General features: G+C 45.8%; 1 long non-coding RNA gene across 1 annotated transcript in view; it reads right to left on the reverse strand.

Annotated features, from left to right (window-relative positions):
• Positions 1-4,615: 4,615 nt before the first annotated feature.
• The window catches only part of LOC140906978 (uncharacterized), an 81,474-nt gene continuing 72,994 nt past the window's right edge, over positions 4,616-13,095 (reverse strand). The window contains exon 4 of the long non-coding RNA XR_012157328.1: positions 4,616-5,139. This is a non-coding gene — a long non-coding RNA (uncharacterized lncRNA). The remainder of the gene's footprint in view (positions 5,140-13,095) is intronic.

Here is a 13,095-nt window from a genome sequence, read left to right on the forward strand (position 1 = left end):
AGGGATAAAATGAGAGAGGCTAAAAGTCAAGTAGAGTTGGACCTTGCAAAGGGAATTAAAACCAATAGTAAAAGGTTCTATAGCCATATAAATAAGAAGAAAACAAAGAAAGAAGAAGAAATGGGACTGCTAAACACTGAGGATGGAGTGGAGGTCAAGGATAATCTAGGCATGGCCCAATATCTAAACAAATACTTTGCCTCAGTCTTTAATAAGGCTAATGAGGGGATAATGGTAGCATGACAAATGGGAATGAGGATATGGACGTAGATATTACCACATCTGAGGTAGAAGAGAAACTTGAACAGCTTAATGGGACTAAATCGGGGGGCCCAGATAATCTTCATCCAAGAATATTAAAGGAATTGGCACAAGAAATTGCAAGCCCATTAGCAAGAATTTTTAACGACTCTGTAAACTCGGGGGTTGTACCATATGATTGGAGAATTGCTAACATAGTTTCTATTTTTAAGAAAGGGGAATAAAGTGATCCGGGTAACTACAGGCCTGTTAGCTTGACATCTGTAGTATGCAAGGTCTTGGAAAAAATTTTGAAGGAGAAAGTAGTTAAGGACATTGAGGTCAATGGTAAATGGGGAAAAATACAACATGGTTTTACAAAAGGTAGATCGTGCCAAACCAACCTGATCTCCTTCTTTGAGAAAGTAACAGATTTTTTAGACAAAGGAAACGCAGTGGATCTAATTTACCTAGATTTCAGTAAGGCGTCTGATATCGTGCCACATGGGGAATTATTAATTAAATTGGAAAAGATGGGATCAATATGAAAATTGAAAGGTGCATAAGGAATTGGTTAAAGGGGAGACTACAGTGGGTCCTATTGAAAGGTGAACTGTCAGGCTGGAGGGAGGTTACCAGTGGAGTTCCTCAGGGATCGGTTTTGGGACCAATCTTATTTAATCTTTTTATTACTGACCTTGGAACAAAAAGTGGGAGTGTGCTAATAAAGTTTGCAGATGATACAAAGGTGGGAGGTATTGCCAATTTAGAGAAGGACTGGGAAATCATACAGGAAGATTTGGTTTACAAGGTCATCTGGAGTAATAGTAATAGGATGAAATTTAATAGTGAGAAGTGTAAGGTCATGCATTTAGGGATTAATAACAAGAATTTTAGTTATAAGCTGGGCATGCATCAATTAGAAGTAACGGAGGAGGAGAAGGACCTTGGAGTACTGGTTGACCACAGGATGACTATGAGCGGCCAATGTGATATGGCCGTGAAAAAAGCTAATGCGGTCTTGGGATGCATCAGGCGAGGTATTTCCAGTAGAGATAAGGAGGTTTTAGTACCGTTATACAAGGCACTGGTGAGACCTCACCTGGAATACTGTGTGCAGTTCTGGTCTCCCATGTTTAAGAAGGATGAATTCAAACTGGAACAGGTACAGAGAAGGGCTACTAGGATGATCCGAGGAATGGAAAACCTGTCTTATGAAAGGAGACTCAAGGAGCTTGGCTTGTTTAACCTAACCAAAAGAAGGCTGAGGGGAGATATGATTGCTCTCCATAAATATATCAGAGGGATAAATACCAGGGAGGGAGAGGAATTATTTAAGCTCAGTACCAATGTGGACACACAAACAAATGGATATAAACTGGCCTTCGGGAAGTTTAGACTTGAAATTAGACAAAGGTTTCTAACCATCAGAGGAGTGAAGTTCTGGAACAGCCTTCCAAGGGAAGCAGTGGGGGAAAAAGACCTATCTGGCTTCATGATTAAACTTGATCAGTTTATGGAGGAGATTGTATGACGGGATAACATGATTTTGGCAATTAATTGATCTTTAACTATTCAAGGTAAATATGCCCAATGGCCTGTGATGGGATGTTAGATGGGGTGGGATCTGAGTTACTACAGATAAGTCTTTCCTGGGTATCTGGCCAGTTAATCTTGCCCACATGATCAGGGTTCAGCTGATCGCCATATTTGGGGTCGGGAAGGAATTTTCCTCCAGGGCAGATTAGAAAAGGCCCTGGGGGGGTTTCGCCTTCCTCTGTAGCACGGGGCACGGGTCACTTGCTGGAGGATTCTCTGCACCTTGAAGTCTTTAAACCATGATTTGAGGACTTCAATAGCTCAGGCATAGGTGAGAGGTTTATTGCAGGAGTGTGTGGGTGAGATTCTGTGGCCTGCATTGTGCAGGAGGTCAGACTAGATGATCATAATGGTCCCTTCCGACCTTAATATCTATGAATCTATGATCTCATCAAAAGGAAACAACAATATTACTACAGTGAACTGGCTAGTGAGAATATGCACCAGCTTCATTTAGTGGATGGAATCAGAACTGCTCAGCTGAGTTTCATAGACCCTGTACTACAAATAGCTAATGGAGATTCTCCTTTAGCTCAAGTGGCAGAGCTTTTGGAGCCTGCGGTTTGCAGTTCTATCCCTGCTGTCACAATGCAGTTCTAATTAGCCATGGTGTGCTGCGTAGAGACCAGCATGACCTAAGTTCTTTGGGATAGAGTCTGTCTTGTACAGTGCTGGATACACTGTTGGTGCTGAAATGTTCACAGTTCCTAGGTGGCCATATATTTGTCCAAATACTTAACATCTATAAGTCTCCTTTCCAAGTATTAATGAAATTAGTTCTCGCAGCAACCCTGTCTGTGAGGGAGGGAAGAATTATTTATAAATACCAATTTTATTGAGACCCAAAGGGGTTAAGTGACTTGCTCAAGGCTACACATGGAGTCAGTGTCAAAGCTAGGATTAGAACGCATGAATCTTGTGATCCAGTGACACCGGTCGGTTGGTCAAGCTGAGTTAGTCACCTCCCCCACCCCATTGCTACAGTCCCTCTCTCTCAATTCAAATTGAGTGAGGCCCTGAAGAGAGAAATCCTTAAAGGAAGAAAGTCAGTTCTCATCCTTGCTACAAAGCATGATTCCCACACTTGGAAGGTCTGTGCAAAGCAGGACCATGCAAAGAAAACCAGCCCTTCCTGGGGGTGCAGGATCTATAAGGATACATGTTATAATTTTCCATTGCTGGAAAGGGACCCTTTGTTTCTGAGATTCCTTTAGCTGCTGATCAATGTCACGACTTCCCCTCAAGTCAAACCAAACCTCAGGCCTCGCTTTCCTCCTGCTAATGGCAGCCTTTCTTCCACCCTGATACAAAACAGGATCCCAGGGGTGCTGCCAACAGAACGACTCCTTTAGTGAAGGGCCCAAGGTCTAAGTCCAGGATCCAAGCTCGGTCTCCCGCTGACAAACCACAGCTGTGAATTCTTCCAAGCTGATCAACGGGATGGAGAGGCCACTCGAGGAGCGATGACAGACCAGACTTCCCCTGGAATGGGAAGAAGAGAGGACCTCACACCGGTCGTCCATCTCACCCTCAGCAGAGTCAGCCCATTTAGAACGAGGCAGCGCAACTCATTGAATTCCCCTGTCATTTTTTCAGAGCAGGGGAACGAAAAAACTGTTGATCGTTAGCAACTGCAACGAACAGAAGGAGCCAAAGGACAAAGTTTGCAATATATCCATCGAAGCACCTAGTAGATCGGCCAGGCCGTCTCCCCTTGGCCAGTGCAGGATTGCTCTCTATGGTACATTTTAAAATATCTTATTCTTTTTATCACAGTAGCACCAAGATCAGGTGCTAGGCAATGTACAGAGACATGGCAAGGGACAGCTCCGGCCTGAGGAGCTGACAAGACAAAGGGTGGGAGGGGAAACAGAAGAAGAAAGAGGTGGAGGGACTAGCCCACAGCAGTTCACTTGCAAGACTAGAACTTGGGTTTCCTGTATCCCCAGCCAGAGCCTGAGCCACTAGACTGATTTTAAAGGTGCATATTTCACTAGGACACTAATGCGTTAGCATGCTGGGACAGGCTAACTAGTCTAGTTTTAAATATCCCAGGTGCTGGAGTGCCCAGCACTTCCCTTGGGAGACTATTTCACATCCTCAGAACATCTCACGGTCAGGAAGTTTCCCCAGATGTTCAGCTTTAAACATTATACCTCTCAGTTCCCTCCTATTTACACTCCCATGTATCTTACTAAACAATTTCTCTCCCTCCTTGCTGTCTACAACCTTCAAATCTCTCCCGACTGTGATCATGTATCCCCTGCCCTTAGTCACTGCCTAGCCATGCTCGACAGAGTTAGCTCTTTTAATCTTTCCCTGTACGTCAAATCCCTCCAGATCCTTGATTGTTTTTGCTGCTCTTCTCTGAGCTCCCTCCAGTTTGTCAATATCTTGCTGGCAGTGTGGTGCCCAGGATGAAATGCAATATTCCAGATGTGGTTTCATCCACAGAGAGTGTAACAGCCACAGAGAGTGTAACAGATACCTCCCTGCTTCCTAAATTAATAGTCGCTAGCAGCCCCTTCCACCCTAGAGGATCCCCCAATTACAGCCACCTCTTGCAGATCACAAATACCACCTGACACAGTGCCTCAGGGGTTGGGGAGGAGGAGTGAATTGAAGGCAAACACAATGGGATCTTTGCGTGTCTCACCTCACAAGCCACGGGCTGCCTAGAGCAAAGAAAATGGAGGCCAGCGCAGGGGGAGAGGTTTAATGCTCTTTTATCAGCAGAGCGGTAGCAGGTCCCCCCGCTCATGAACTCTACCACTGCAGGCCTCGTGTTACACCAGTACGGTGACCATAAAGGGACACACCATTCTATTCCTCCCTCCAATGCTTTATAAAGCCCACAAGAGATGAAAAACAGATCCACATGTTCCCCACTCCTGGCATTCCTCAGTGTCATGAGAAACACCATCACTGTTATGTTCCCTGCACAAAGTCCACAGCACAGCAATTGCTTGGGCCTGATTCAACCTTAGAGCCCCTTAAACGCCTCCTGACCTCAGCCAGAGTCTTGAGCATGCGACAGATGCAGGATCAGGTCCCTACACCCACACGGGAAGGGTCACGGGCTGAGCTGCTCCTGACGAACGCGCAGGTCTATGGAGCGGAAGCATTTCACACAGCTGGATGCGTTCATGTCACAAGGGTGTTAAATGTTGTAACCTGGGTCCAGGCAATGGAGATCCGCCTCTTACCAGCGCTTCCATGCATCACTCTTACAACGGCCCCTCTGTGCTTGGCATGAGGGGAAGGCCACGAATGGCTGGGAGCTGGACATCTTTGGTTTGCCTGTCATAAAAGAGAAATAATCAAGGTGAGCTGCCGTTTAATCCTTATTTGTGAGTCACACGGTACCTGCGCAGGAATGTAAATCCCACCCCTTCCGGAGAAGACAGGCATGGCACGAGAAAGCCCCCCCGGGCGCTCCCACCCCTCAGTATCAGCTCCTCCTAAACTACCCCTTGGCGCCGAGGTGCAGAGAGCTTGAGACAGCGACCTTGGTATGGGTCCTGCCATCCTGCCCTTACTCCTAGGGCAGCAAAACGGCACCAGTTCCCCAGGAGCTACAGAACTGTCCACATGCCCCAGCGAAGAGCTCAGCGCAGACAGATTAGATTGGCTAGACAGGCTCAGAGTCCGCCAGAGCTGCAGTGGATGGAGCAGAGCATGCCCCAGATTACTGAAAAAAAAAAAAAAAAAGGGAGTAATCGGTTATCCACTGGTGCTGGGGGAGGGCAGCATGATCTAGGAGCCAGGAAATCTGAGCTCTGCCACTGGGTCTGTTGTGTGAGCTTGGGCAAGTTTCTTCCCCCCTTCACCCGTCTTGTCTGTTTAGACTGTAAGCTTTTCAGGATAGAGACAGTCTCTCCCTACGTGTAACTAAGGCCCTTTGTTTTCAGATTTTACTGAACAATGCCCAGGTTTTACAAAAGCTATTATGCGGGTTTTACTGATTTTTCACCTGAATTTTGGACCAGTTACACAAAAATACTATGTTAAGAAAACCGAATACATGACATTAGGTAGTGTACACATGATGCTGTCTGTTAAAGTAAGGCGTGTAGTGGGAGATGCACGTGAACGTACTATTAATGTACAGTTCATGAAATAAACCACAGCATTAAATTGCTTTCATTTTTAATAATCTTACTTTTTGCTACTGGTTACTTCCCCAGTCCCCAGGATTTACACAAAACCGTGATGTTAATTTTTTTGCACCAATTTTCACCCGTTTTTTAAATTATATAATAAACATTGATAAATTCCCACGACATTTTAAGCAAATTAAAAGCCAAAAATGAAGGGCCTTGTGTATAACCCACTGGTGAGTGTGTCACAGGGCCCCTCTGTAATGAGTTGTTACTTCCACCACCCACAGAGCCTTGGCTCCTTAGGTCAATCAGTAGCAGGTCATATTTTCAGCTCTAGAAGTCACTGGGGTTCGATTGCTGGCATGTCAGCCAAGAAGGCAGGCACCATATATGTACAGCACCTACCACAATGAGGTCCAAATCTCAGCTGGGGTTTCTAGGCACAAACCGCAATACCCCTACTACTAATAATCTGAACAGATGTGATCCACCTGCTTGATGTCAAACCTCCTTCGGATGGAGCTGCCTTGTTGCAAAGCAACAGTGGCACCAATCCGTAATGCGACAACCCTTTTTAGGGGAGGGGCAGTTGGGTTGTCTTGTCTGCCCCTTCATAGTGGAAGCTCACTGGGGCACGGACTGTATTTCCCTGTTGGGCTAAGCACTCCAGCCATGGCAATAACACTTGGTCTTTGCAGAGCGGGTGAGCAGAGGAATCTCATAAAGATCTATATTGGGACTGGTACCCTCCAATGTTTTTATTAATGATTCAGACATGGTAGATCATTAAATTTGCAGACGATAATAAAATAAGGGCAGTGGTTAAGACTCAGAAGGATGTAAATGTTTCACAAGATAATCTTGATAGATCAGGTGAATAGGCTCAGAGGTGGAATATGAAATTTAATGTGTCTAAGTGTAAAGCGATGCAGTTGGGTAGGAATAATCTCCAAGCTAAGTGCACATTAAATGGCACTGAAATAGCCATAGAGAGCAATATGAGCTGGGCATATTGACAGACCCAGCATTTACATTCTCAGTCCATTGTGAAGCAGCAGTGAAGCCAATAGAAGAAGCACTGAAACAAAGTTGCTTCTCCAGCACACTGTCTTGCGGCTAGATAGACAGAAGCAGCAACTCTGCCTCAGTTTCCCCTGCTGTTCTTTAGCCTACTTCAGTCATCAATGTGACCTTAACCTCTGGCCAGACCACTTTATAGAATCCAACCCCTCCCAGGGCCTCAAAATCCAATCAAAATATGAAAACAACCAAACCTCCAACCCAACCGGCTACCTCTTCCTCCCAGGCCCCACTCAACCAGTACAGTCTGTCCCCATGCCTCCCCCCAGGCTTCTGTGCCTCCAATAACCCCACTGGCTGAAGGTTGGTAGGGTCTTCCCCTCACTCAGGGGTTCAGGCAGGACTCCTGCTTCCAGTCAAGCTCCAGCTCACACTGGGAGTAGCTGGTCTGCTTCCTCACCTTCTTTCAGGCTACTTCCCAGAGAAGGGACCAAGACTGGGCCTTGCTTCTCCATTTCCCACTGCATTCACCCAGCTCTTTATGGAAAGCCCCAGCTCCCCCCAAGCTAGGTCTGGTAAGGGAGTTGTGCCATCTCATCTCCAGCCGATAAGGATCAGCTGGGGTGAGGAGGGATCGATAATCTGTCATGGGCTGAACCCTTAAAGGGCCACCCAGCCTGTATCAGTCACCCATAGAAACGAGGGCACAGCCAGGCTCCATTAAGGACAACATGATTGTTAATTGGACACTCCTGGGTCTCTGCTCTTAATGATTCTAAACATGTTCACAGACAGAGCTGACAATCCCGCCTTCACTTCAGGTTGCCTGACACTTCCCATTATAATGATCCTGCTCTCTGTTATAACTTTGCCAAACTTTAACCTTTTGGGCTGAAATTTCCCACCCTGGGCATCTGCCTCAGGCTGAATTTTTGGGAACGTTTCAGCAAAAACAGTGCAGCTGTTTCCAAGAACAAGATTAGGGAGAAATACATTGTTTTGCCTCCACAAACATACAACTCTTGTGTTAGATGCTCTAGTGCTTTGGAACAGGGACTTGACATGTGACTGGAGGGTTGCCCAAGTGTCACGGATGTGGCTTTTGCTGTTCCTGTGAAAATCTGGCCACGTTCTAAGCCTCCAAAAAACCGCATTTCGCAAAAGCTTGCTAGAATTTGTACAGCTAAAATTCTTCAAAGATTCTGTCCGTACTGAGCATGCTCCATCCCAGGGCTTCAGGGGCTGAGCAGGACTTTTCTTGCACTTGCTTCTCCTGATTGCAGGGAGCCAATGTGGCACCCAGCACAGGAACTGTGAAGAGAAAGCCTCCCTGTTTTGTGTTCTCAGTGCTGGTGCACAGGCAGCAAAGAAGAAGAGGAAAGAGTCTGACTCCAATGCCTAGTGATGAAGAATGGGACAGAGATGGGAGAGAGAGGTAAGTGGTAGATAAAAGCAGAGTGGAGCCAGGGGTGGGTGGATAGGAGCAGAATTGTTGTGAGTGTATAGCAGCAGGTGCCAGGATGAGGGAGAAGTGTATAGGAGCAGAAAAGGGCATTGACAGGCTGGGGACACAGGGAAAACAGTCTATAACCACTAGAGCACACTCCCCTCCAGAACCTAGAATTGAACCCAGGATTCCTGAGTCTCATCATTCCTCTGCTGTCACCAAAGAGCTGGGAGGCCTGTTGGCAACGGGTGTGGCTCCTCCCCACTCCTCCAGTGCTGGTCCACCCAGAGGATGACAACCTATTATTGCTATCATTAGCTCAAGTGGCAGAGGCCTGTGTGGTGGAACTAAAGAGCTGAACTCTGCTGATGACCCATCACATGACTGAACATCTGGGGGGTGTTTTTCAGTTTATTTTGTTCTTTAAATTTAGTAAATTACACTTAAAAGAACCTGCAATAAAAGAACACGAAGGCTGAAAAGTCAAACACTCAACCGTTACGAAATGCCACAATTCAGGTTGTCCTAAATTTGGACCACCCAAGATCAGCATCATTGTGCAAAGTGCTGTACAAACCCAGTAAGAGAGTCCCTGCCCCAAAGAGAAATGAAGTGGCTTGTCCAAGGTCACACAGCAAATTAGTGGCAGGGCTGGGAATAGAACTGCTCTTGGGGACAGGGATGTGTCTTTCTTGTGCACAGCTGGGGTCCTGACCTGGGTTGGAGCCTCTTGGTGCTACTGTAGTACAAATAATAAATAACAATACCATGGAATGAGTACCTTGTAGGGCCTTATGTGTGAGGGGTGACAGACAAGACAGTGATTTTTCAGTCTTGGCAGCCCATGATTATGTAGCATGACTGAAGTGTTTACAGTGCAGGTCTGCTCTAAAAAGGGCCTGTGTAAAAACAGCACCTTCTGACTGAACAGACCCTGCTCCTGGTGTGTGTTCAGACAGGGGGCTGTTGATTAGAGTGACAGAAGTAAGTCTGTCAGAGTCCTGTGGCACCTTATAGACTAACAGATGTATTGGAGCATAAGCTTTCGTGGGTGAATACCCACTTCGTCAGATGCAAAAAGTAAGCCTGTAATGCTTTTTCCGCCTGCTTGCTCGTGCAGGGCTCACACAGCTAACTGAACCAGAACTAGATTCTGCATCTTGCAGCGGGCCATCAGAACTGTTTATTCAGTGCCAACCGGTTAATAAGTAATAATAATACCTATGTCTTGTATAGCGCTTTTCGTCTGAGCACTGCTCAAGGGAGATCAGTGTCCTCATTTTGCATATGGGGAAACTGAGACACAGAGCTGCGACGTGACCTGCCCAAGCTCACCCAACAGGCTAGTGGCCAACCTGGGAATCAAACCAGGTCTCCTGAGTCCCAGTCCAATGCTCTACTGCTAGAACATACTGCTGGCAATGAGATTGCCTGAGGGCATAATTTGAAGACAGTGGTTTTGCACAGATGTCAAACTAAGTTCTTAACTTGGGCTGCTGAGTTGTTATTACTGGTGATGTATGAGAAGGAAAGGACCCATTCTGGCAGGAAAAAACTTTTCTTCTGCCCTGATCCCTTTTGCCATGGAAATCACTGAGAAACTAGTGCAATTCCCACAGTCACTTGTCACACTAGATCTAATTAGATTTAATTAATTTAATTTAACTAGATTTAATCTATGGCTCAGTATGATTTTAACCAGCATGGTCTATTTGAGGAGGAGCAGTAGTGGTGTAAATCTAACTAGTGAAGAGGCCAAGGATGGGGAAATTGAGATGGTATTATTCTACAGTCAGCAGTAGTTCTCAAACTTGAGTAACCCAAGGACCCCCATTTTGATTTAAAATTTTTCTGCGGACCCCCAAGCCACCTTGCTCAGCTGTAGGCCCCGCCCCCACTCCATCCCTTGCGCCAAGGTCCCATCCCTGCCCCACCCACCTCTTCCCACCCCCACTCCACCCCTGCCCCTCCTCTTCCCCACCTCTTTCCACCCCTTCCTCCTCCTCCCAGTGCCTCCAGCACGCCAGGGAACAGCTGTTCCACAGCATGCAGGAGGTGCTGGGAGGGAGGAGGAGGAGTTGAGAGAGGGAGGAGCTGATCAGCAGGGCCCACAGACCCCCCCCCTGGAGTACCTCAGGGACCCCCAGGGGTCTGCGGACCTCAGTTTGAGAAACAGTGTTCTACAGAAACAGCAGATGGCTTGGATTTCCAAGGAAAAGGCTTAGGTAGCAGGCCTAAGCAAAAATTAGATCCTGAGTGGGGAGCAATACGACAACATAGGCCTAGGAAGAGCAGACTGTCCTTTTGGGAATCAGCGAGAGCACTGTATGCTGATGGGATGCTTTTCCCCCCTCTTTTTTCATGCTCACAGACTGGACAGGGTTTGTTGGTTTGTTTTTAGCAAGGGAGTGGTTTTGCCCTCCTGGGACCATGCCATCTCCTCCAGAATAAGAAAGGAAAAACTAGAGGAGTTAAGAGCACAGCTGGAAGAGAGGCAGCAAGAGGGCTATGCAGCCAGCAGCCACCAGTTGCAAAATGGCCACTTGAGAGCTGCAATTGTCTAGCTGTGCCAAATGTAAAGGTCTAGCCTCCTTCAAAGGCCCATTACATATCGACCCTGCAGGAGGGAGAGTCAGCCCAGAACCGGGAGCCAGTCACAGAGGAAGGTGTGGTGGAGGGGGAAGGTAGAGGCTGCTTCTGTATCTTCCTTTGACACTATGGCCAAGATTCTCAAAAGTGACTAGTAATTTTGGAGGCCTCAGTGCTGGGGGTCCCAATATAAGATGCTTTGGAGGGGCCTGGTTTTCAGGAAGTGTTGATCACTCACCTTCTAAAAATCAGTCTCCTTCAAAGTTGCCCCCCAAATCAGGCTCCTCAAGTTGCCCCCCAAATCGCTAGCCACTTTTGAAAACCTTGGCTAATCAGTTTACCCAAAAAGCCCATTTTAAAACAGGAACATGTCAAACATGTTCAGCCAAGTGCTGATTTCATCTACATCCGTGGAAATCCCAAGAAATTCCACCAACTTCAGTGGAGTTGCTTGGATTTTTGCCAATGTCCCTGAAATCAGAATTTGACCCATGTGGTAGAGAGATGGCAGAGTTATCCTCAGATTGACCCATGGCTCATGTCTGGTTCTAACTTCTACTGCAGTAGCGCTGATTCCAGAAAAACAGAATCAGCAGGGGACTGAGATGGAGACATGTCGGGACAGAAAGGCTTTCAGGAAGGGAGATAGCTTTTTGTCATATGGCCTTTGAGACTGAGGGGTGAGAGAGACAGTGCAGCAGTTAAACGTTTAAGACTGCCTTGTGTCTTCTTTTACAAATGGAATGATGTGGAGAGTTACAAACGGAAGGAGCTTTTAATCTGTGAACACGCTACAAATCGAACCTCGTTATGTTGGAGACTTTGTGTGTTAAAAATGAGAATAATTTTACCTAATGAGAAGCTCTTAATAGGTGATGTTTTTGCTAAATTATCATATTAACCACAAGATAATTGACAAGCATTTCCTTAATGTGGGGCTATACTCACAAAATCACAAAATGAATCTTATTGTCTATAAACCATCAAGCCAGAATAAAAACAGGCTTTTTAATCATGATGACAGGCTTCCTGAAGGAAAAGTGCAGGGTTCCTGGATCATTTTAGTTATTGGGAACTAGTTTGAAAATAGATTATCTAACTAATCTGATGCCTTTGGTCTCATGGCAACCCAAAGCGTTTTATCAACTATATTTACGTATAGGAATTGATTAATCTGTCACTGAAACATAGCAGATGTTTAATGGCACATAGAGACACTACACAAGAACTTAGGAAGTGATGACTAATATACACTGACTAGCATACATATATATTAGGCTGATAATAACTACACATATCTTAAACATTGAAGTAAACACGTTATGCATTAATACAGCAGCTATATAGCTGAAATTGGCCTATACCTTTACTATAATCCTGAACATTTATGCTAAGTATCCCATAACACCTTGCATTAGCTGTAGTAAGCCGTAGCTCAAATAAATAGGAAACCAGCCAATGACAGTTTATCTAACAACAGGAAAGTAGTTGCCCACACAAGCCTAGGAAGTCCCTTCATCCCCCTTAATACCTGAGATGTATGTACTCAAAAAGATATGGATGCATCATAACCTGGAACGCACACCATGGTACCAGAACAGGACAAAAGCTAACTAACGAAATGATGTATACGGTATCCTTTTCTGGTAAACAAACAGGGTTTAAAAGAATGGCTTCGGGGCATAGCTTTGGGGTCACACCTTCTTCTTAAGGTGAATGTAACATCGCTGCAAGGAACTGCTCTTCAGAAACTGGTATCATATACAACATTTTTTGTACCATATTAATAAAACAGACTAAAAGTGGTTATTTGGATTTAAGTATATTTCATAATTCAGTAAGGAACCAGAGTGTGGTCAAGCAATTGGCTATGCCATTTACCAACAGGAAGGGAAGTGAAGAAAAGAATGTCATACCCAGCTGACTCTGCAGAGGAATTTATACAGACAGAATAATTACTTGAGTAGGAATTAGGCCAGGATGCCCTAATTTAACAGAAAGTGCTGTGGGACAAGTGGTCAGGACCTCAGCTCTCTGTGTGAACTGAAAGATGGCTGCTCCAGCAGCCCATTGCACACAGCAGCATGCTGGGTATTG

The sequence above is a fragment of the Lepidochelys kempii genome, chromosome 1 (assembly GCF_965140265.1).
Source record: "Lepidochelys kempii isolate rLepKem1 chromosome 1, rLepKem1.hap2, whole genome shotgun sequence".
NCBI classification, from domain to species: domain Eukaryota; kingdom Metazoa; phylum Chordata; order Testudines; family Cheloniidae; genus Lepidochelys; species Lepidochelys kempii.